Genomic DNA, 25,744 nt, shown 5'->3' with positions numbered 1-25,744 from the left:
ATGTGTCACAGAACACACTGTTTTATCTGGGCATGTGCTGCTGGTACTATCATATTGCTATCATCTGTCTGTCACCCATCCATCCATCCATCCATCCATCCATCCATCCATCCATTTTGGGACTGGCTATCCTTGAAATCACTATGTATAGGAGGCTGATCTTAAGTTCTTGATCTTCCTGTCTTCAGACTGGGCAGTGTCTATTCAGAACTCTTTATGGGGCTGCAGAGGCCCACACCAAGCCCCTCCCTCCAGCCTTCTATAGAGAATGACTTTGTTTTAAGCCATATGCCTTCCATAAAATTAATCTTTGGAAAACAACAACAACAACAAAAAAAAAAAAAAAACAAAAACAAAAAAAAAAAAAAAAAACCCAAAAAAACATAAAACCTTCCATCATGACCTTTTTTACCTCAATGACCCACAACACTGGGTCTGTGGCATTATGGCATTCTCTGAAGCTGATATGCTTCTATCTCTTTAATAAAAAAAAAAAAAAAAAAAAAACCACTAGGTAGGGGGAGCTGTGCCTGCAGCACTCTCCTGGTCCTGCGCTGAATGCAGTGGCAGTCACGCTGGGACTTGCTATTGGTACAAAAGGCACACAAAGGCCGGGAGACCAAGCTGATGATGGCCACCGTGAGACTCTGAGGGTCCTTCGGACTGCGTCTAGTCTAGGAACAGCTGCATCGGGCATTGTTCCCTGCTGGAGCGGGGCGGCGCGGTTGCCACTGCAGCTGCTGCTGGTTGGGGCCGGACGGTGGACCAGTGGACCACGGTCCTCTGCATCTACGCTCTGCTCTCTCTCGGGGAGGATAGAGCAGCTCTGGCACGTAGTGCCCAGCAGCGCGCCGGTGAGGAGTTGCTACAGTGGCATCCTTGGGTTGGGTGGGTCCCGCTCTACCTCCTCTTAGTTTCAGAGGGGCTCTGACTGCAGGCTCTGTCTTTTTAATTTCCACTCCAAGTTGCAGAGAGTGGTCACAATGGGCCCGCTGCTGGAATGCAGAGTGGGGTCCAAACTATTGGTATTTATACAGTGGCATTCTCAGAAGAGTTTATTACTTAATCTGTAGTCGCCTTAATTAATTTTAATCTCATGTTCTTAACCATTCAGTTCCTCAGTTACCTTATATAATGATACTTGAAAGCCTTGTGGTGAAAAACATTCTCCTTATTTCATTTCATTCCAGGAAATAATTAAATTCTTAGAAAGAGTTTCTGTAATTTTAGAAAGTTCTTTCCCACTCTGCTGTCCTTTTTGCTTGCCTGAGGTTTTTTTAAAACAAGGTCAGTGAAGAGCGTTGCCTTCGAGCCTGATATGCTGACAATTTTACCTTTAATCTTACTCGCTGTGTCTCCGAAACCGGGAAAGTCTCTTCCATTTGAGCCAAAGACATGATGGGGGTTGGTTCCAGGTGTTTTCCAAGCATAAGCTGTTCACAAACCCACATCGATCTCGATTTCTGCACTGACCAGTATGCAAGTAATTCACGATCAGATCCTTTTTTTTTTTTTTTTTTTTTTTTTGGTCTTATGACGAGTTTTGAAAGCACCCACTGGCAGCCAGAGAAGAACTAGGACAGTGTGAGGTTCTCATGTCTCCTGAGTGTTGTGGATGACAAACCAGCTCTTTTTCCTTTGCTTTGACAGTTAGCCCCATTCTGTGTGGTTCCTTGTCTTCTTTATCCTTGGCTCTTGGCTTTTGGCTGCCCTATCCTCTCCCCTCCCCCCACCCCACCCATGATTCTGAAGACACTGTCTATGTCCCTTTTACACCATCTTCCTGCTTCCCTGTTGTTGAGCTCATCTTATGAGAAAGGCTGTAAGAACTGTTGAACTCATTTTTTCCCACTAGAAGAAAACTGCAGTCACAGTTTTTGAAAAACCAAGAAAGCTTACAGGAGTCCCTTGCTTTCTGCTGGACTGGCCCTCGGCAGCCCTGTGCTCAAATGTCAGCTCAACTGGACCTTCATGCACCCTAGAAGTCGCTAACACTCTGTGCCTCAGGTTCTCTTCTGTCCAAGACACTGATGGCCATTGCTCACATGATGGTGGTATCACTGAGACACCAAATGTTTGTGAAGATATCTAGCTTGGACTAGGCAGTGTGTCGCTAGAATATCTGATTCATTTCTGTCCATCTATCATCCATGCATCCATGCATCCATCCATCCAATGTATGTATGTATGTATGTATGTATGTATGTATACAATCTATGAAACACTCCAAATAGCTTCATTTATTAGTTCCCTCCCCCCCAAAACTGAATTTATAATGTGCTTTTGGCTGAGTGCATCTTAAACAGCTCTTGCTTTGAGCTCAATGCTCTTCACTGTTCTACCAAGCTGTTCTTACACCTTTGACCTATGAAAACAGCACTAAAACTTCCTCGCTGCCATAGGGCTGTTCTCTGAGGGAAAGGAGGCTGATTCCTCTCGCATATTTTTCCCTGAACACATCATGGTGGCAGTGACAATGACTATACTGGCCATGTCCACCAGGAGTCCAAGTCAGGAGAGTTAAATGTGCTCAAATGAGCCAAGTTGGACATCGGAACAAGTCCCGTTACTATTCTGGTCTTGGACAGCCCAGGTGGCCACTCATTCTTTATAGATATTGCCAACCCTATGACTATTTTTAATCTCTACGTTGTCTTTCTCCTTTCTCTTTGCTATTTTTCCTTAAACTCTACACTTAACAGATGTGCTGGATTTTAGTGTCTAGGAGGAAGACATTGTACCGGACTGGGAACCAGAAAGTGTGACTTTAGCTCTATTGGCTTGTCTTTTCGCATAACAGAAAACCATTTACTCTCACAGCTAAGATAAGAAGTTTGGGGAGAGACTCTAATTTCCTTAGATCAGCATATGATCCGATAGCTCTCTGTGGACTCTGCTCACTGAGTCAGAAATAATCAACTTAAATACTTTTCACTTGTGTGGTCAAAATTAGAAACGACTCAGTAGCTCTGTTCTGTAGGCTACAAGATGCAAGAGTAAGGGAGTCGAAGCTCAGTGTATTCTTATACGGAGAAGGAGGGGTCTACTCAGTGTAGCTTTTCTTGCTGAATATTGCCAAGTTCTCAGACCCCACAGCCCAAGTTCTGGTTCTTGCTGTCGTGCTCTTTGGATTGACGGAGATGGGAAGTCTGAGTGCTCACACCGATGGCCAGTTTTGTACAGAGCCACCTTTAGTTCCTTTATAGCAGTGTAGCATCGGACAGATGTGTGTTTTTAAAATCCTGCTTTTGTTGTCTCTTACAGAACACAAAGGCTCTGCCATCCATAGCCTTTCAGTTCTCCAAGAAAGATGAAAGCTTGAAGTCAGTCAGGCACCTCGTGAGTGGCAGTTTAAATTTCATGTACATCGTTATTTCATCAAACTGCTGAACACTGGAAAGGAGAGCTCGTGTGAATATTATAGATCTCTGGGATTTATGGGCATTTCCACACAATAGTAGGTTTAGCGTTTCCCATTGTTTAACACAACGATACATTTAACTGTTAGAATTCTCCAGTAAAACAAAGGGAATATTGGATAACACACATACACACATACTAAACTATTATTCACTGTCTGCAATTGAAACTTAACTAGATATACATACATACATACATATATACATACACATACATACATACATGAATACATACATACATATATATATATAAAGTTTTATTTTCTAACTCTTACAATCCTACAAAATCAAACATTTAACTGTTGAATTAAACAACAGCTGCTTTGCACATAAGGATATTAAATTGTTATATTTTGAAGCTTGGTGTGTAAATTTTATTTGGTCTATGTTGGCTTCCCACCAACACCCCCCTCCTCTTATTTTTATTTATCAGTGTTTTTGTTAAGTGCTTGTGCTGGGTGACTGCTTTAGAAAAATTCTAGTCCTAGGGGACATACTTGTTCAAGTCATTAAATTCCTCAGAGATGCATCTAAGAATGAGAAAAGAACAGCCCAAGACTCTGAGTAGGTTTTTTCTGAGACAGACTTGGGCTGGAAAGTGGCTTCTCATCATACTGATTCTGACGTTTAATCCCTTGGAGCTTCAGGCTTCTTGCTTTTGAAATGAGACTGAGAACAGACCAGCAACCTCACCGCAGTGATCAGGTAACAGGCACGTAAGCCCCTGGCATGGTGATGCAGGGTAGGTTTCTCCAGCAAGGTAACTTTTTAAAACAATGAGTGAATCCTTGTGACTTCTAAAAGCTACATGATATGTATCAACTCTTGCCAAATTTGGGAGATTTTAGCCGTATTTATTTTAATGTTATTTTTAGCAGTTTTATGATATTATCCATATGCCATACTGTTCACTCGTGTGTTATGTTTATAAATTTTTATCTGTGAACATAGACAGGGTTTTTTTGTTTTTTTTTTCCCCCCTTTGGTTTGTTTTGGTTTTTTGCCAGTGTAAGACCCTGCCTATCACAGTCATCTCTACATATCATAGAATCAACTTGAACCTGAATCAAGGTAAAAACCTAGGTGTTTTTTCTCATGATCTGGGAATGGGAGTTTATGCACATTGGTGTAATTTGTACGCCAAGTAGCTAAATTGTTCACACTGTTGAATGCCTCCTGTATCCATGATCAAGAGCCTGAAACAGAGCCAAAGAGGAGTCAGACAGTTTTGAGGATTTGGCAGCAAAAGAAACAAGAGAGGCCTGGGTCACACAAAGGGCTTCAGAACATCAGGGCAAACACTTAGGTGTTTTTCTCAGTTAACCCGAAGTAGGTATTCTCATGACAGTTCCGTGGAAATCTCTTGGTGCCTGTGTACACACTAAGTATGTTTCACCTTTAGCTTCTCATTGTGGTGTTGGTATAAACACATTTTATTTCTGTGTTTGATTGCCCAGGTATATGAGGCCAAATCTGGCCATGGTGACCATGACCTGCCCTCCAGCATGTGGCCCACAGTACTGACCCTGGTGACACAGGAAGGGCCTCCTGTGCTAGCTCTTGCTCTGTTAATTCATAGAGTGAATTCATTGGATTTTTCCATTTTGCAAAGATTCGGTTTCGATCTGCTCATCTTTGCTGACTCATGCTTTGCTCTGATCTGAGAAGATAGGGCAGTCTTTCTTGGTAGATCAGTGAAGGCTGAGGGCTAGAAGTCTGTCTGCCTTTGGCTTCTTGCTGCTATGTTGAAGACATTCAAAGGTAAGTTCTTGCCATGCTCAGCAGGGTTTATTGCTTACAAATTTATTTGACACTATGGATATTTAGCTTTATCCACAAATAAATGTGGACCCTGCTCTCAGGAGAGGGCTAGATGCAGTGCTACGCCTATATTTGCTATAAATGGGTTAACTGACTGTTTCTGGGGACATGGAGGATATTTTGACAGGTTAAGCTGCAGAAAGCTGTGGCTGCCCAGCACGGCAGCATTGTGAAGGGCCTCAGGAGACGCTACCCCTGCATCCCACCCACGTCCTCTCCATACAACCTTGGCTTCACTGGGTCCCAAGTGTTTCAAGCCTATTCAAGAGGCTCTGCAATGTAACAGAAACCCTCTATAGGATAGAACACAAAGGTGGCTCTAGTTATGTTTCTGTGCCAATCCCATAGGAAGGCCTGTCTTCTTGTTTCCTTGGTAACAGCCAGGTGTCTGTGTTCTAGCTCCTAGGAGGTCAGCTTTGACCTTGTTGCTTTTATTCACTTTGTTGCAGCCTAGACCCCGTTTGTCGTCCACCCTCTGCACACTGCATGCCTCTACTGAAGCACAGCCTTGGATCCAGGGATCTGGGCCCACTGTTTACTGATGGTGCCTGACACTAGGACTCCTGGCTCTTTGTTTCAAACGGTGTAATTCACAGATACTTTTGCATCAGTTAGTGAGTGAAACTGGCATGTCTTTCTTCCTGCTCCCCAAATGAAGCCACACAGTGCCAAGCCTTGCTGTAAAGCTCAGGTTGCCAAAATAGGATATTTCTGCTGAGAAGGCACAAAGGGCATGGCATAGACATGATGCTAATGTCAACAGTGGACAGAAGCTCCAGACTTCAGAGCCAAATGAATGACCGATTCGGCAGCTGGCCAGGAGGAGTGTCCACCCTCATTTCCTCACAAACACTGTAGGGCACCCCATTTGTTTATGCCCGAAGGAAGTGTGTAAATTGGTGGACAGAAACCATCCCATGCCATTTCATAGGCACATGTGATACAGTGTACACAAGCACAGACAGTGGCATCTAGAAGTTAAACAGACGACTAGGTGCCTTTAGACACAGTTCAATAGTTTTTTATGGAGACATTGTTTGTGGACGGCACATGGCCGTGTTTTACAGATGTAGAAACTTAGGCACAAAGAGATTGCAGAATTGGCAAGTGGTGAGAAGGCTCCAGATGGTTGTGTGATGCTTTGTTCTTTCCCAAATGATGGGGCCCAGCAGCTTCCCTCTCTTTTGAGCATTAGAGGCCATATGACATGTTCCCGGGGAACCGGAAGGCTCTTCTGTGATGGATCTCTGGTGCACAGGCCCAGTTTTCTTTCTCAGCGTTGGTTCTAACTTCTCATTTCCTATGATCAGTTTCCACGGAGTTTGCCAACTTCAGTAGCATCTTTCTAGAACCAACTCTGTCCCTCTCTCATTATTTTCCCATCTTCACTCATATTTTTGTTGAGATTAATCCTATAACCTTATTTCTCAGCTCTGGAAATTAAAACTTAACCCAGTCTTCAACCATTCTTCCCTCTGGATGAAATCATCGAAGACTGTGTTTTCCTTATAAATGTCCTGCTCCCAGTTCTAATAAAGAACCCACAGGCGAGGAACGTCTTTAGAGGACATGTGTGTTCAGTCTGGATCTGTGTGCTTTCGTTTTAGCTTTAGGTGGTCTCTGTTTGTGGCACCTGGGACTGCGTTTACCTATATAGAGATGGACTGTTTCCATTCACAATACATGTGTTGGTGCCGAGAGTGCTTTATACTTTCTGTTGCTACTAAAACACCACAGCCTGGGTAAATTATAAAGAAAAGAGGTTTATCGAGCCTCACAGATCTGGCTGAAGGTCAAGTAGCACTTTGATGTGTCCTTGTTGCTTCTTGCTGGCAGAGTCCCCAGGCCGAGCAGGCCATCAAGTGGCAGGAACAGGAGTGTGTGTGTCTTCTCTGCTCTTGGTGTCTTCTTCTTCTTCTTTTTTTTTTTTAATAAAAAAAAATTGTATTTACTTAGAAGCATTCAGAATGTCAACAAAACAGCCGCAGGGTTTTTTTTTTTTTCAATTACAGAGTGGTATTCAATTAACAGAACAACAATTATCTTCGTATAAGCTGCTTCAGAGACAACTGAAGATGGGAAAAAAAATAAAACCAAAAGAAAAGAAAAATGAAAACCAAACTACTGTTCCCATATATAACTAATTTGTGCTGTGCACCAACAAAAACCTGCTTTAAATTTCCATGCCAACTTACAACCCCCAGACTGTACCAGGCAAGGTTAGTGGCTATTGAAAATACCACCAGGACAGGGCTATCTAAAGACACATTCCGTAGTGTGTTTACTATACAAAAAAAAGACACTGTACAGTTTTAAAACAAATCTTACACAGCCTTACATTTCAATTTTTCTTTAAAAGGAGTGAGTTGTGTACAGAGGGGTTAAATGCTTTATAGACAAGAAAAAAAACTGCGCTAAAACCAACTTATTCATCCTCATCATCTTCTTTGTCTTCCTCTTCTTCCTCCTTTTCCTCATTCTCTTCATCCTCCTCATCATCTTCCTCTTTCTTCTTTTTCTTGCTCTTTTCAGCCTTGACTACCCCCTTTTTCGCTGCATCAGGTTTTCCTTTAGCTCTGTAGGCAGCAATATCCTTTTCATACTTCTCCTTCAGCTCGGCAGCCTTCTTCTCGTAGGGCTGCTTGTCATCCGCGGCAGTGTTGTTCCACATCTCTCCTAGTTTCTTTGCAACATCACCAGTGGATAAGCCAGGATGCTCGCCTTTGATTTTTGGGCGGTACTAAGAACAGAACGGGAAGAAGGCCGAAGGAGGCCTCTTGGGTGCATTGGGGTCCTTGAACTTCTTTTTGGTCTCCCCTTTGGGAGGGATGTAGGTTTTCATTTCTCTTTCATAGCAAGCCTTGTCAGCCTTTGCCATATCTTCAAATTTCCCCTTTTCTTTAGTAGACATAGTCTTCCACCTCTCTGAGCACTTGGAGAACTCTGAGAAGTTGACAGAAGCATCTGGGTGCTTCTTCTTGTGCTCCTCCCAGCAGGTTTGCACAAAGAATGCATATGAGGACATTTTGCCTCTCGGCTTCTTAGGATCTCCTTTGCCCATGTTTAGTTTATTTTCCTCCGTGAGGCACAGAATCGCCCAGTGCCCAACCGGCTCTCGCTTGTCCCCGTCCGGCTCTCGCTTGCCCCCATTGCCCCGGCGCTGTCTCTATGGAGCTCAATGTACTGCAATGGCTGTGAGAGCGGGAGCCTCTCGGTGTCTTCTGATGAAAGCTCTAGCAGTCAATCATGGGTACATCAGTCTTGCTCCCAAGGGCCCCTCTGAACTCACAGCTGGGCTAAGTCTGTCCCTTTCACAGGCTTTGCAGTGGGGGTGAAACCTCAGTATATGTTATAAACCTGCATCTGCTCTATTTTGTGGTTGCATTTAAAATAAACATTTAAGGAACAAAACCTCTTTTTTTTTTTTTCTTTTCGAGACAGGGTTTCTCTGTGTAGACCTGGCCGTCCTGGAACTCACTCTGTAGACCAGGCTGGCCTCGAACTCCGAAATCTGCCTGTCTCTGCCTTCCAAGTGCTGGGATTAAAGGCATGTGCCACCACTGCCCTGCCAAAACCATTTTTATTTAAGAAAAATAAAACTCCACTGTTTCTCTGCTAGCTTTAGAAAAATGCTCTCATTGGCTTTGATGAATGCCAATCAAAATATCCTGTGAAAAATTAAACTACATCAAATCACTGAGAAATTGTCTTCATGGATGGGTCTGCTGTAGCATTTGGTGATTAATCTGCTCTAGTCTTCCCAGTAGTGGTGGTGTAAGTTCCTCACCACCCACCCCAATGCTCCTGATTCCTGAATGAAACACACACACACACACACACACACACACACACACACACACACACACAGCCATATATTTAATATGCCTTAATGAGCTCAATGGCTGGGCCACTCCCAAACTTCCATGTTGCTAATGCCTCCCCTCTAGTACCCCTTAATTATTACTTACTAAAATCTGTATTCCGTCTTTGCTACCCTAGACACAGTTTGGGGCCCTGGGGCCACTCTTCCCTTCTTACATGACTGGTACACCCTTCTTCCTGCAGCTCTCAAGCCTGGATCTGATTTCTCCCTGGCGTGGAGACTCTCCTTTTATTCTCTCTTCTATGTTCCTAGCCTGGGAACCTAAAAGTCTCACCTTGTCCCTCTGCCTAACCATTGACTGCTGGCAACTTTATTTACCAATCAAAACCAACTCGGGGCAGGGACCCTCGGCGTCTTACATGCAGACGTGTGGGTTCGCGTGTAGTTTTGGGAGCCAAATTAACACGAGTAGCATTCGAACCAATCCACAACAGTCTGCTCTGAGTTTTGAGTTCCCTTTCTAGATTTTATCGATCATGCAGAGACGATGACTCGGAAGAGCTCAAGTGAATACTCCTGCAGACATGTCGTCCGTCCTGTGGAAGTGTGGGCAGGTTGGGATGTCGCCGAGAGGTAGAGTGCCTGCGAGCACTCATGAGGCCCTGGGTTTCAGCATCAGCGTCATTGTGATGAGTAACACGTGAGGACACCGGACACACAGACGGAAGGCCCAGGAGCTGATTCTCTACACCGCCAGCCCTTCACCTTCCTCCCGGAATGTGTTTAAACAAAGTCACTTATTTTCCAAGTTTCCTTAAACACATTACCAATCCCACTCCCTTCAAACAGCTCTCACATGTAATCATGTCTCAGAAAACTTTGAAATTATAAACTAGTTTGTAACCATTATATTACAAATGTATAAATAGAAACTTCAGACTCCTGACTTATCATCCATCATTGCAAAAGCTTGTCACTTCCATGTTTTATTTAAAAGGCAAGGCTGTTTCAAAGACTAGTGGTTTTTAAAATCTTCCAACAGGCACACTTTCTGTCTCTACGATAAGTGGTGTGTGTGTGTGTGTGTGTGTGTGTGTGTGTGTACATGCATGCACATAGTATGTACCTGTGCGTATACTATCCGCAGCCTCCCACAAGTCTCTTTTCAAGGGTTCTGGGTATCCAATCTCCGGTCTTCATACTTGGACAACAGGCACTTGACTCACTGAGAGGTCTCCTGACCTTAATATTTGTCTTTCAAACATGAGATTTTGTCTGTGTTAAGTTGAGGTGTGGGTTTTAAGAATGTTTTCTGGGCCCGGCCTTGCTGCAGAAGGGGAAGTGTGACACAGCTTCTGCCCCTGGAGCATCGCCAGGCTGTTGATCCCCATGACCCCATGTGTGCTGATGCTTGCTGTTGCCCTGAAGCTGGTCTGCTGTCTTTACTTCTCTGCTTTTAATCTTTCTTTCTGGGGAATATGCTCCCCCTCCCCATTACTCAGAATTAATCATGCCATAATAAATGAACCATGAGGATCTTAGAATAAGGAATGGAGGTGGACATGAGGCTGAGGAGAACAAGGAACAGGCCCTCCTCATGGCCTTCAGAGCCATGGGAAAGGATCTAGACAACATAACCACACAGGCCATAAAAGCCTATGTGGTCCTTTCTAGAAAAAGTTCATTGCCAGATTTGGCCTTGAATTTGGAATCATGAGGAGACACAAGCACTCTCTGGTTCAATGGCTGCTGCCTTAACTGCCAGGGTGACCTTGGGGACATCAAGGAGAGGGTTAAAGTCTCAAGAAGAAGAGGCATGGATAGAAAAAAATGAGAATCTGTAAAATACAAATGAATGATAGGTGGGTTTACTTTATAGGAGTCAGGCTTGCATATATTCTAGAAATAAACAGGATTAGAAGAGTATATGGGGCCATGGAATTGCTAAGATGAGGAAACAAAGATTAGAGAATTAAAAGATGACATAGAAGCATACAAAAAATTAGTCCTTTGTTCTCCTGGCTACTTGAAGGATTGGAGATGGCAATGCCTGGAAAGATAGTAGGGAGAGCTAACCATTTCACGTCCATAAATTTTAAAACTTTGTAAGGAATAATTTTAATTTTAGTAGTCTGTAATTTTCTGTTTTTACGTGACAATAGTTACACAAGACCACTGTCTGCTATACTAGAAAACCACAAGAGCTGTCCCCAGCCACCTGTGAAGAGCGGGCTGTGTAAAACCTATGAAGAAATGTGCTTTTGCTGTGTGTTTAGTTTCTGCTCTAAGGAAGCAGGGGTTGGGACAACTGATCTGGGACTCACAGAATTTATGTAAATTTAAGGATTAAAAAAATTATTAACAATGATCAAAGCCTTGATGATGCAATTTTTTAAAAAAGAAAACAAACAGAAGACTGGGTTCAGGCTCTCTGGTCAGAAAGGAGAAGGAAGAATGATGAGAATCCTCAGGGGACAGAGAACTCCTGAACTTGCATTCACAGTGACCCCAAGCCATTATTGAATCCGCTCTGCCCCCGTTCCTGCCTTTCTCAGGACCCTCCTTGTGCTGAGGCTGGACCTCGAAAATGTTGTTCCTCCAAGGAGGTATACTGTGTGGGAAGTAGAATTTACAGTAGGAAGAAGTCAGGGAAAGCGAGCTCATGAGGTAGGTCGATAGATACGGTTATTATTTCAGAGGCCTCCGTATCCAGTAACACAAGTGTGTTTGTTGATGTGTGTTGTGTTGGGAGCCTGGGGACAGAGGAGAATGTCATGCCTGCTGGCAGAGGCGCAGCACGATGATACTTTATATTTAATAGGTCACTCAAGCTAAGGGCCTGGCTGTCTTCTGTGCAGATTTCGTTCTCGGATCACACATTATTCCTTTCTTTACCTTGTTTTTTCTTTCAGGGTCCTTGAGGTAAAGCCAAGATGCCAGTAGCTCCAGACCTGGGGGAAGTGCTCTCAACAGTAAGCATCTTATATCTCCTGAGATGAGGGTGGGCAGTGCCCTCCCCAAGCAGCTCTGCAGCATCTTCCCTCTGCCGAATACAGGAGAGCCAGAGAGGAGGAGACGTTAAGGTTGCCTCTGGGAAAAGCCAAAAACTCCAGCCAGCTGATACTGGTTTGCTTTAAAAAGGCAACCTTATCAGATCAGAGTAGCATACAGAACACAGGAACAAAGGAGAATGTTTTCTGATGTCAGATGACGACAGATGCTGGGGAAGACTGGCTTTTCACCAGCTAGGAAGAGCTTCTCTCAGAGCGTACATCAACAAGAAGCACAGGGAACAGAAAGGAGCCTTAAGCAGAAGGAAGCGGGAACCGTCTATGGTTCTCCAGGACAGCTGTTCCAGCGACCATGGAGACCGAGGTGACTAGGTGAATAGTTACCATTTTAAATGGAATTTATTCATTTGTTTATATGTATGTGCACTTAAATGTATATATTGTTTATATGGATGTGGAGGTCGAGGAAATAGTTTCAGATGTCAGTTGTCTTTCTTTCTCCCATGTGTCATCCAGGAAGCAAATTCAGGCTATCAGCTTGGTAGAGGGTAAAGGGCACCTTTGTTCTCGGAGCCACCTTGCTGTCCCCACGGTTGCTATTTTATAAGGTATATGCCTGATCTTACAAGCTTAGGACTTATTCAAAAATTATGTTTATTTATTGCTATTGAAATTTATCTGGGCCCTTCTTCTTTTTGAATGTTTTAAATTGAAGTAGAATTACATTGCTTTTTCCCTCCTTTCCCTCCCTCCAGACCCTTCCAGCTACCCTCCCTTGAACCCCTTCCATGTCCTCCTCCTCATGTTGATAGCTTCTTTTTTTGATGATTAGTGTGTGTGTGTGTGTGTGTGTGTGTGTGTGTGTGTGTGTGTGTGCAAATACATATAAACATGCTTTTATTCTAGTTATATAACAGAGTGGTATTCTTTTGGTGTGTGTGTGTGTGTGTGTGTGTGTGTGTGTGTGACAGATTTCTCTGTGTAGTCCTGGCTGTCCTGGTACATGCCCTGTAGAGCAGGCTGGACCCAAACTCAGAGATCCTCCTGCTCTGCCTCCAGAGTGCTGGGATTAAAGGCACGTGACACCACAACTGGATCAGTGCGATACTTGTATTTGAATGGTGTAGTAAAGTAACATGTGCAAAAATTGAAATTTCAGTGCCATGAGGACAAGGAAGACTTGACATCTTAGCCTAACGATATCAGCAGACTAAAAACCTTTTAAAATTTTATTTTCCACACTTGAAATACTAAATTAATTTAAAAAAAAAAAACAAACAGCAAACAACGTAGTTTTTCTATACCAGTTGTGGAGAAGTACACGTTCCATGGGAGCACCGTTTCTTTTCCGGGAGTAGGGCTCCCTAGCGTTGTCAGGACTATGGATGGGACTGATTCTTCCTTTGCACTCCAGGCTGACCTTGGGCTTGTCCCCTCCCGCAGGGCTGGGATTGTATCTTGAGCCGTTACATTTATGTGTTCTTACAGTGTATGAATGCACATGGGTGCCATCAAACAGCTGGAATATTCAATTGTCTTCTGTATTGGCTACAACTATGAGAAGTCACCTGAAATTAAGTCCTTTACTGTTACTGAGGCGTGTGCATAACTTTCATCACTTATAGCTCTTTGCAGCATCCTATAGATTTAAAAAAAAAAAAACAAACCTTCTCAAGTACTTCCATAGTGGTACCCACTCCCTTAATTTTGGAGTAGATACTCTTACAAATAAAAAGTGAACTGATGTTGTTTAACTTAACAGTTGGCCCATTTGTTTTAAGAAATTTCATTTGCAGCAATTATACAGAACCAGTAGCTGGTCCTGACTAACTAGGAATCATCACGATGAGGCCTAGCAACGTAGTTTCTTTTGCCATCACTATCATGGTTGGTAAATTCTATTCATATCTAAAAGGAAATATGAGTTAAAATTGAGTGTCCTTTTTCTGAGGATGGCATTATATGGGCTGTAGGTACTTTTGAATTCTTACTTCAGTAAAACTAAAATGTCACTAACCAGCAACACACACATGCATGTGAGCATATACATGTGTCTGCACATGCAATAGCACATCCACTGACAGCTTCATTCAGTCTGCTCCCTGTAGGTCCCTCATGTCTCTGCTGGTGTTCAGGCTCGAGGTGAATACTAACAGAGGCAGTAGGAAAAATTGCTAAGAAGACATAGGCAAAAGGAAGGAGGATTTTTGCTAAACTGGATCTGACAGAATGATCACATGGTTTGGGTGACAAGGGTAGATTCTAAGCTGACTCAGTGGGATGCTTGCTGCAGCTGGGCCAGACAGGCTGGAGACAGGACCAGGTTAAATAGAGGAAGAGATGGACTGGAAATTAGTTAAGGAGAATCTTGTCATCCCTCCCCTTATTAAAAGAAATCTGAGACAGTCTTCTCCTCGTCTATTCCTCATCCCATCCTCATGTTCATTGCAGACCAGTGAAAGCATCTGTCCAGACTTCATGGTTCAAGGCATTTAGTGAAGGAGTTTCTAGAACATCAAAAGAAAGACAAAGATCTTTGGGACAAATTACAAAACTAATTTTTGAGTCTGGAGGGTAGTGGGTAAAATTTCTAGATGTGTTAGAAGCTTCTTCAGGTGATGGAGTCAGGGCACCACGGAGCCCGTGGAGTTCCTATTCATATGTCTCTGGAGATGGAGTAGACACCGGTGTCTGTCGTGCTCACTGCCTGGAGCAGAGGGCAGGGATGCAGGAGGAGGCTGAGGGACTGAGTGTGGAGTTTTTCAGGAATAATTGGAGCACATGAGCAAGTATGAGTTAGTGGCAGGAGACTTGAGCTGCTGTGGTTAAAGAGCAGAGATCCTGTAGCAAGAGGATAATACTATTTCTGTAGATCCTAAGATCTGCAAATAAGAACCAGAACTGAGATGAATAGCACGATGCCAGCATGTGTTGTGGAAAAGAAGTTTTCCAGGTGTATGGTAGAACTTCTGCAGTAGTTGTGAAATCAGTATTACCTCCCCGTATGAACATAGCCTAGAGAAAGATAGGAGCTTTTCACAAGATTTAGTACTGTGTTGTACTCTATTCAACGTGCTAAGTAAACCTTTACTAGCCTTATAATAATGACTTTATTAGTCACTAAAATAATAACTTTATTAGTCTTGTAATAATGAACACTTGTTTCATTAGGCAGAGAACAAATCTGGAGGATTGCTTTGCCTCCTGGGAAATCTCAAGGTCAATCTGAGATCTAGATTCATTTAGAATCTAATTTGGAGAAGGAAAAAACCAAAATCTCAAAAGCGTAAAAAGCTTTGAGCACTTGACCAAACGGAATCTTCGTTTACGGTGATGAAACTCTTACCTGTCTACTGAACCAAAGTAACGAAGATTCAAAAGGAGGAAACAGTTATATGCAACAAACAAACAAACAAACAAATAAACTCCAGAGGCTGGAGAGAAGGGCCCTATACTTAAAAGCACACACTTCTCTTTCAGAGGACTTAAGCTCAGTTCCCAGCCTCCACATAGTGGTTCACAATCATTTCTAACTCCAGTCTCACAGGCAGTTGTAAGCTGTCCAACAGGGCTGCTGGGAACTGAACTCAGGTTGTCTGAAACAGCAGTGCATTCTCTTAACTGCTGATCCGTCACTTCAGCCTCAAATTATAACAACTGATAATCCTTTCATTGTGTGCATGCACACGCTTGTATGTTTTTGTGTGTGTGCATGCGTGCATTCGTGCATGAGCACAGGCATGTGGAGGCTAGAAGTGAACTTCAGTCATTACTCTTGAGGAGTCATCCACCTTGTTTCTTTTGAGACATAGTCTCTCTTTGGTCCAGGGTGTGCTGAGTAGGCAATGCTGGCTTCCCATCATGCACTAGGGATTCAGATCTGGGATTATAGATGGGCACTGCTATATCTAACTTTTTACATGGGTTCTGAAGATCAAACTCAGGCCCTTATGTTTGCATGGCAAGCACCTTGTGGAGCGAGCTGTTCACTGCTCCCTGACAATCCTTTACTATTATTTTTAACAACATAGGATGTACACAGTGTGAATTGCCTGCTATTAGCCAGCACAGTAGAGAAATTTTTCCAATTTTCTTCTGACACTATCTCACAGTTTTTCCAGGCATCCTGATTCATGGTACAAGGTTTCATATTTCTCAATAGACTAAGATAAAGCTGGCATCTCTATGCAATATAAAAATGAGCTAATACCACATAAACCCGTATGTAGTAATTGGTTTGCCAGCAGTGTCTTTTATTTAGAGATTACATAGCACAACTCGAAGGTTGCGAGTTGCAAAGAAATTTTGGAGACTTTTCAGCAGGCATCTTATAACACTAAAAAGCCTAGCTACCATCTCAAGTAACTACCCTGTTAACTGTATACAGCATATGTATGTCAGACAAATATTAAGAAAGAGAAGGGGGAAAGAAAACATGAAACCTGAAAATGACAAATACATCATCTCTGGTTTCTTTGCTGTCTTGATGTCTGTGTAGTTAGCGTGTATTCAGCAATTCATCTTTTACTTATACATCTGTTCTAGGTTAACTCATAATTTAATTTTAAAGGTTTATTTTATTTCTTAATTCTGTGTATGCACATGTGAGTACAGGTACCCACAGAAGCCAGAAGAGGATGCTGGGTTCCCTGAATGACTGCTGGTTATGAGTCATAGCATGTGAATGGTAGGAACTGAACTCAGGTCCTCTGAAAGGTTGAGATGGCTCTTAACCACTGGGCTGTCTCTTCAGCCCTTAAAAGTAACTTCAGACACTTTGCTATAGTATTGCTGACTGATAAATTCAAGCACAATTCTTGTGTTAAACTTAATACAGACCATTGAAAATATACTCTTTATTTTATTAAAGCAGTAATTTCAAACAGGCCTTGATTATTAAAGATTTACTTAAATCATTTGAACGGAAAAACTTTGGAATTCTGTTCTTCTGTTTTAGGAAGTTGGGAATTTCACTCACAAAGTGTTTCACTGTTGCCAGGCCAGTTGTAATAGCACCTCGTTAAGGAGATTCCTAAGTTAATTTGGTGATGCCTTGGTGAAGTAGAAAATCATATGTACTAACAACACATATAAACACACAACAGCTGGCAAGCAGAGCAGTTGACAGTCACTAGATTTTGTGAGACAGTTGGCTCTCCTCATCTTTATCTTACCATTTATTTATTTATTTATTTATTTATTTATTTATTTATTTTGCTGTTACATATGGAGGGTGTTTCCAGATGCTGTTTGTCCTGATACCCAGCTTTGGGGGTCTCTGAGTCCTTTTGAGAACCCTGATGGCAGTAGTCTCAAATTCAAATGGCTACGGGGAATAGAGAGGCTGGCATAGGAGGGAAGGTGTCTGTTGGGTGGGCTGAGGAAGTTGGAGGCATAAGCGAAGAGGATTGGAAGGAACTAAGAGAATGCTATTGGGCAGATGGGAGAAGAATGGAGATACAGCTGATATTAAGGACTTGTTATGCACCAAGGCCATGGATTAGACACAGGAATACAACTGATACAGACACCAGCTTTTATGAACCTTACATATTAGCAGCATGTGCTGGTTGGTTTTTTTGGGTTTTGTCAGTTTATCACAAACTAGAGACACTTGGGAAGAGGAAACCTTGTTTGAGGAATTGTCTCCACCAGACTGACTTGGAGGCTTATCTGTGGGGTCTTTTCTTGATTGATTGATTGATTAATTGATGATTGATTGCTGTGGGAGAACCCAGTTGACTATGGTTGCTGACACAACTGGGCAAGTGTCCCTAGGTTGAAGAAAGAAAGTAGGCTAGACAAGCCATGGGAGCAAGAACACTAGGCAGCATTTCCCATAGTTCCTACCTTCGCTCCTGCTTGAGTTCCTGCCCTGACTTCCTTCAGTGATGGACTGTGATGAGGACACGTAAGTCATATAAATCCTCACCTTCCTAAGTTGCTTTTGGTCGTGGTATTCACTACATTGATAGAAAGCAAAGAAGGACATTGGGCAAAACAGCAGAAGAAAAGGTAATACATTATGCAGTGTATGGTATGATGGGACAAAAGCAAAGCAGGGAAACAGGGACACCTGCGGCGGCTCAGTGGAACCAAGAGCCACAGTTTTAAATAGCATGGTCAGGGCAAGGACACACTGGTGATCAGAGGAGGTGACAGCTGAGCAGGCATTGAAAGCAAGGAGAGATTTAGTCATAAGCTGTGTGGAGAAGAATGTTCCAGTGACCAAGCCCTGGGTCCTGTAATAGAGAAGGAAACCATTCTCAAAGTGTCCCTGTAGCTGATCTGTTGAGGGGCAGAGTTGTTAGATGTTGGAGAGCCAATCACAAGATGTAACACTCCAGACAAGGAGTTATGGTAGATCTGGCCAGCAGGTTGAATGTTGGAGATGCTGGCCCAGTGGCTGTGGGCTGGCCCACTTGTCAGTCTCTTCAAAGAGATCAGAATACTGACTACATCTAAAAAGAATACCAGTACTGGGTTATTATAAAAGTTGTAGTGGTTTCCCCAGAAACAACAGTAATTTTCATATCCATTGGGTGGCCCACACTTCAGTTTTAGACACTAGCTACCCAGACTTAGCCTAAACCCTGAACATTAAAGCCTTAGTCCAAATGAGACTGTACTGACCTGAGATGTCAGCTATCAATGGATAGGACACCCAGATAACCTACACTTCTGCCTAACCAACTGCAATTCAGAGAATGCCTAAGAAGGTCCCTAAATCTGGTTTTCAGAAGCAACTTACCCCTGAGGAAAGCATTCTTCCTAGGATTTTGCCTTATTATAAGGATCTTATATGTTCTATATACTCCAGGAACACTAAACTGAAAGAAACACAGAGGATATAGTGTTGTGAGGGTGGTGGCCTGAGTCTTTCCTGCCCCCCCCCAAGCACCACCCCCTTCCAGCACCTTGATGCACTCACAGTTACAAGCTTCCTCAGCTCCATCGCCTTGGAGTTTGTATTAAACTTTCATTACGTTGAAATAACATAGTCATTGGTCATTGGTGTGTGAATTCAATCTCCGTCTCTCTCTCTCTCTCTCTCTCTCTCTCTCTCTCTCTCTCTGTGTGTGTGTGTGTCTGTCTGTCTGTCTGTCTGTCTTGCCTTGAGATTTCTTATGGATGGGGAGGAAAGGGGTGCTTAAAAGCATGATCTGTTCCACTGGCCACTCTTCCCCATCTTGAGGTCGCTGAGAGTCACCTCTGCACTCTCAGTGCACAGGTCCAAAGGAGCCCTGTGAATAACTAAATACGCTCTCCTATTACTCAGCAAGATTCAAGGGTTTTAGGTGCTCTGTGCCAGGAACCAGATACTAAAACCAAATACATGAGTATATGCTCCCAAAAATGGAAATAACAAATCTGCAGACGGAGGAGCAGAGTCCTTGGGATAGCAGGCAGATCCGCAGTCCAAGTAGCTGGAAAACAGGTACAGATAGGGAGGAGCAGGTGGGCGGGCAAGAGCCAAGACAACCTGCCAACCCAGCATGCCCGGTGAGGGACAGGCATAGAGGTCATTCAGGCTTCAAGCCATGTTCAAGTAGCAGTGCCCGGTGCTGGCTGGAGGCAAGGCTGGGCCAGTGACTTAGAGATTATTCCATGTGTCCTAGGTCTCAGAAGTTCATGAGTAAAAGTAGGGGTAATTGGTGTGCACCCCATGTTTTTCTGGCTCTAAACCTTCTCTTGTGTGACAGGACCCCCAACTCTCTTCCTCCGTCATCTGCTTTAATTTTTCTCTCAGCTATTTCTGGGTATGCTTGGGGCAGGGATAACTCACGAGGGCTCAGGGATAAGTTTGTTCATGTTCTTTCCACTTGAGTCCCTTGGCCCTAGAGTCTGTGCCATGCCTCTGCAGCTGGTGTCCTGGGCAAGATGTCATTCCTAAGCCCCAGTGGAGCCCTTGAGCCCAAAGCTACTTGTAGCGTGTGGATGGGGGCAACAGCAGGGGCCCTTGTAGTAGCATTGTGTGAAGTCAGTCTTGCCCTCTATTTTTTTATCAAATAATTTTATTACTATAGATTTATTATAGATAATTATGTTTCATCATGGCATTTTCCATGAAAGCTTACCATAGCCACTTGTGCCGTATCTTTTCTTGTCCCCCTCCCTCTCTGATCCCTTTCTGCTTCCATGTATATAATTCTTAACTCTACATCCTTCATGTGAGTGAACACATGTGACATTTGTCTTTCTGGGTCTCTGTTCCTTATTGCCTGGGCACTGTGGCTTCACCTTGTATTGTTCCAGGCTCAGAGCCATTGCCCTGAATGTGGCCAGGAAAGAGGAATGTGGGACCTGCCCTGTCCCCATGTCTCCTCTTTGCCTTAGAAACAGCCACATCTAAACAGTGCGACACAAACTCCCTGTAAGTACCTTCTACCTCTGTAAGGGGAAACAGAGCATCATGGAACTGTGTAAGCCAAGCTGGCCCTGCTTGCTTTGAATCTCAGTGTTGCCCTTTGTCGTGCTGCAGACATCAATCAGGGATTTTCCTCATTGTGAGAAAAATCATCCTGATGATTATGTTGAGTTGAACCCGTGATTCCACACAGTCGAGTGTCTGTCCACCAGCCTCGTGGCAACTTGTCAGAACAGTGAGTTGCAGTTTAAATGCTCAGTACTCACCATTGCCTCTCGTGTTTGGATACCTGGCCTCAGCTGGTGGGGCTGTTTGGGGAAGTTATGGGACCTCTAGGATGGGTGGCCCAGCAAGAAGTGGGGTGCTACACTTAGGCCCTGAAATCTTTATCTGTTGCTGGTTCCCACCAGAGTTTCCTGCTTCTTGGTCTGGTGCCACGGGAGCTCCCACATACTCCAGCCTTGCCTGTCTGAATCCATGAACCACAATAGACCCTCCCTTCAGTAGCTTCTGTCAAGTATGTTGTCATCATGACCAGAAAAGTTTCACCTTCTTCCTTGGATATTGAGTGAATAGTTAGTTCTTCCTTGCTTATATGCTTGGGGCCAGCTTTCTTGGTGCCTATCAACTCTCCAGAATGCTACAGCCAGTGAGGGGCAAGGTTTTTTGTTTTTATTTTGTTTGTTTGTTTGATTAGGCTACTTAGAGATCCTGTTCTTTCTAAACTCAGAGAGACAACAACTGACCTTTCTTTAGCCTATTGACCAGGAGGGTCACTAGAAGAAGATACAAACACTCAGAGAATCATCTAGTTAAACTTTGCTTTGATAGTTTCACACATGTATACAATGTATATAATATATACAATGTATCTTGGTCATAGCCATTCCCAGCTCCCCTTCTCATTCCCCGCGGACATTCCTAACCCAGAGTGTTCTCTCCTCACCTTCCTGTCCTTCTTCAATTTTCTTTTTAAAACACAACAAGTCCAGTAAGTACTTCTTTTTTTCTTTCTTTTACTTTCCTTTGTTTTTGTTTTATTTTGTTTTAACACAGCATCTCACTGTGTAGTCTTGGCTGGGTTGGAACTCAAGTAGATCATGGTGGCTAGAAACAGAGTTCTGACTGTCCCTACCTCCTGAGTTCTGGGATAAAAGGCATGGGCTACCACCTCTGGCTCAGTCACTGCTTCCTTCTGGAATGCGACTTTGTTGGCCTGACCTTGTGTAGGTAGGCACAGTGAATTCCTGAGTGAAGCCTTGATGTTTTGGCCACTGCACTCCTCCCATTCACCTCTTCCCCTCCTCCAGCTTTTACATCCTTCCCTCCTCTCTTCCCTGGCTCAGAAAAGGAAGCTCTTACTAGGCATTTTTTAAAGCAAATCCCAGGTGTTTCCTGACAATCCCTTAAGGAAGCCTGAAGTATGTGAAACTACAGAGACTACAGCTCCTTAGCCCATTGTGATTATGAGGTAGATTCTCCAGTGATAGACGAGACACTCTGGGCCAGTCAACTGGTTGATTCAACTATGCCTAGTTGCTAGTTGTTTCTTCTTAGTTTTAAATATTGAAAATGAAGGGACTAACATTCATGTTTTAAAAAAATCTTTCTAAAGAGTTGTGTCATTGCAGCTGTTGCTTATGTAGACATGAAAACATTAGCCATATAGTTGGTCATTAAGGTCAAGTTGAACTCAATGCTCACAAACAGCGTTTTCTGGACACTGCTATCCCCAGACGGGCTGCAGGGACCCCACTCACAAGCTGTACCACTGAACCAAATTATCAGCCTACCCAGCCAGTCACAGATAAGGGGCTTAACACCAGCCATGTGCAAAAAGCAGAAAGAAATATTTAGGGCATCTCTGAGGAGTCCTATGAATTAACCAAAGAAACAAAATCTGAGCTACATTCTCTTTCTCTGAATAATTTTTTTGTTGATGGGTTCTTTGTGTAAATTAGTCAATAGTTAATTTATAATAATTAAGAAAATAGTGGACAACGATAGATTTCTTTTTGAGTGAGTTTTGAATAAAATATACTTTTAATCACTAGTGAGACAATAGATAACTAACTCATAATCGTCTTATAACTATATAATGTAAGCATTTAGAGCCTGCAGAGAAATGGCTCTGGAAGTGAGTGAATGGTGGGCGCTTCTGTTTGAGCCAATGACAGTGAAAGACCCAGCCATCCTGGGTTTTATGGGTTCATCCCCAGTTTTTCCTCAAAAAAACAAAAACAAAAACAAAAAAAAACCCTCTTTGACCTATTTCTGCCTGGCTTCTTCTCTAGTGGATGCCACCAATGTCTGTAAGTGCTCTGAAGCAGCACATGATACTCTGTCTAGACCCTCAGCTGTGTGTTCCCCTCTTCCCCAGATCTGCTATTCCTCGGGTCTGTATTTCTGGGTGTGTGGTTTCCACAATTTCCTGTTCCAAGTTACAGTGACAATAGGATAGGAAGACACAGGACAGGATGTGACAATAGGATAGGAAGACACAGAACCCTTGATCTGCTTCTTGACAACCCCAGATGTTTAGAAATTGTATAAATCACACATTGGTATATTATTTGGAAAACTCTGTAGCTGGGATGAGGGTGTAGCTTAGCAGCAGGGATTTGTTTACCGTAAGGCCCTTGGCTTGATCCCCAGGCATAAAAAGAAGCCTCCCCCACACCAACAGTAAAAATCTCATAAGCAAGAAATTTAAAAAGATGACAAAAACTAGTCCCCTTCATTCATCTCTATTTTGTAAATTCTATTTTGTATTTATCCTCTATATTTAAAATAAGTTGATGATATCAAATCACAAAGGTATAAAATCTTAAATAAAATGCTCAAAATTCCTTTCTTTTCAAGATCTTGAATGGAACATTACAGATCATAGTCAGAGGAAGGTGTGCTAAAAATCATGTGTAAAGTTACCTTTTATGCTAATGTGTATCAGATGTATCCAAATCACAAATTTCCTATCTAAACTCAGGTCTCACCCCAAAGTAACTCATTATATGTGCACAAATATTACAAAATTGGAAAAAACCCAGATCCCAAACAGTTCTAGTTCTGAGTATTTCTTTTAAGACATAAACTTTTAATCTCAATCCAGGGCTTCCATCTCACCTTTAATCATTCAGTTCGTGGATAAAATACACACATGGCCTTTATATTTATAATAAGCCTTTATTAGCACTAACACTGGGCAGATATCTACCTTTTATTTTCTTTTTGTTTTTTTTTCTTTTTATTGTATATTTTTTATTTACATTTCAAATGTTATCTCCTTTCTGGTTTTCCTCCCAGAAATTCCCTATCACCTCCCCCTCCCCCTGCTTCTAAGAGGGTGTTCCCCTACTCACTCCTGCTTCCCTGCCCTCGAATTCCCCTACACTGGGGCATCTAGCCTTCACAGGACCAAGGGCCTCTTCTCCCATTGATGCCCAACAAGGCCATCCTCTGCTATATATGTGGCTGGAGCCATGGGTCCCTCCATGTGTAGTCCTTTGTTGGTGGTTTAGTCCCTGGGAGCTCTGGGGAGTCTGATTGGTTGATATTGTTGTTGTTCCTATGGGGTTGCAAAACCCTTCAGTTCCTTCAGTCCTTTCTCTAACTCCTCCATTGGGGACCCTGTGTTCAGTCCAGTGGTTGGTTGCAAGCATCCACCTCTGTATTTGTCAGGCTCCGGCAGAACCTCTCAGGAGAGAGCTATATCAGGCTCCCATCAGCATGCACTTCTTGGCATCCACACAATAGTGTCTGGGTTTGGTGATTGTATATGGGATGGATCCCCAGGTGAGGCAGTCTCTGGATGGCCTTTCCTTCAGTCTCTGCTCCACACTTTGTCTCCATATTTGCTCCCGTGAGTATTTTGTTCCCCTTTCAAAGAATGACCAAAGCACCCATAGTCTTCCTTCTTCTTGAGCTTCATGTGGTCTGTGAATTGTATCATGGGTATTCCAAGCTTTTGGGCTAATCCACGTATCAGTGAGTACATACTATGTGTGTTCTTTTGTGATTAGGTTACCTCACTCAGGATGATATTTTATGGTTCCATCCATTTGCCTAAGAATTTCATGGATTCATTGTTTTTAATAGCTGAGTAACACTCCATTGCGTAAATGTACCACATTTTCTGTATCCATTCCTCTGTTGAAGGACATCTGGGTTCTTTCCAGCTTCTGGCTATTATAAATAAGGCTGCTATGAACATAGTGGAGTATGTGTCCTTGTTATATGTTAGAGAATCTTTTGGGTGATATCTAACTTCTATGGTATTAAAATTTATTTCCTATCGATAACCCCAAGTTATTACTTACCATGTTTCATCTGGGCTGCTCTTGACTCCAACTGGCCAGCCCTCAGGGATGTGTGAAGTGGTGGTTTTTAAATCCTCTCTGCACTCCCAACACTTAGCATTACAGGACATAGCATCAGGCCAAGCCTCAGCATAAACTGCAGACCTGTTTTCTAATGCATGTGTAAGGGCTTCATGCTGTCTACATCCAGGCAGGCTCTAAAAGTGCTGTGTTGTTGGAAATTTAAATTGTCCTTATATCCCTTAGGTGAGAACTTTAGATACTGCTGTCCCTGGAGAACACTGTCCCTAGAGAACACTATCTCCAGAGAACACTGACTATGGCTTCCATCAACCTAAGCAGAGTGTCACTTCAAAGAAGAAACGCAATGTAACAAGAGACACTGACCAACTCCAGGCTCCAGGCTTCTTCACACTCACCCTTCCTGGATGCCAAGCCTTAGCTATGACCATGGATGATAGCGCCTCCTCACAGGGCTTTCTGGTTATTAAATATGACGATGCAGCTGTGGAGGGTTTGAAATGTACTGGGTGATCGTAATTAAAAATGAGAATGGTTCTGATTGTTGCCACACTTTTCTTTATACCAAACCTGAAATGTGTGACTTTCTCTCTTGTTGGCTGTAAATGTGAATACACGGTTAGGCCGTGAGTTGCTTGGGCCTTGAGTTGCTTGATAAGTTGTTCCTAGAGAGAGAGTTTTGAGATTGAATAGAAGGGTATGGTATGCACGGAGTGCTCAAATTGACAGTGGGTACTGTTCGATCTCACTGGGTCTTCTTTTCCGTCTCTTCCTTTAACTGTTACTTAAAAATAACCCCTCTACAGTGTGGTTTCAGAGACAACTGGGCAGAAAACCTTCCAAAATATGAGCCCCATGTTCCACACAGTAGCAGAATTAAAATCCCCTGTTAATGTGCAAACATTTTTGGGAGAGGTGACTGTTGTCTTCCCATGTTCAGTGATTGAAGAGTACTGCCCCAGCCA

At 43.1% G+C, this 25,744-nt stretch overlaps 1 long non-coding RNA gene and 1 pseudogene across 1 annotated transcript; one reads left to right on the top strand and one right to left on the bottom strand.

Annotated features, from left to right (window-relative positions):
- The first annotated feature begins 532 nt into the window (after window positions 1-532).
- Window positions 533-25,328, top strand: LOC117705276 (uncharacterized). Its single transcript, XR_004606421.2, has 3 exons — window positions 533-854; window positions 11,976-12,446; window positions 25,005-25,328. It is a non-coding gene; the product is annotated as an uncharacterized LOC117705276 (long non-coding RNA).
- Window positions 7,666-8,315, bottom strand: LOC117705275 (high mobility group protein B1 pseudogene; annotated as a pseudogene).
- Window positions 25,329-25,744: the final 416 nt, after the last annotated feature.

The sequence above is a fragment of the Arvicanthis niloticus genome, chromosome 3 (genome assembly GCF_011762505.2).
Source record: "Arvicanthis niloticus isolate mArvNil1 chromosome 3, mArvNil1.pat.X, whole genome shotgun sequence".
Classification (NCBI taxonomy): Eukaryota; Metazoa; Chordata; class Mammalia; order Rodentia; family Muridae; genus Arvicanthis; species Arvicanthis niloticus.
This window is presented reverse-complemented; position numbering and strand designations above follow the sequence as displayed.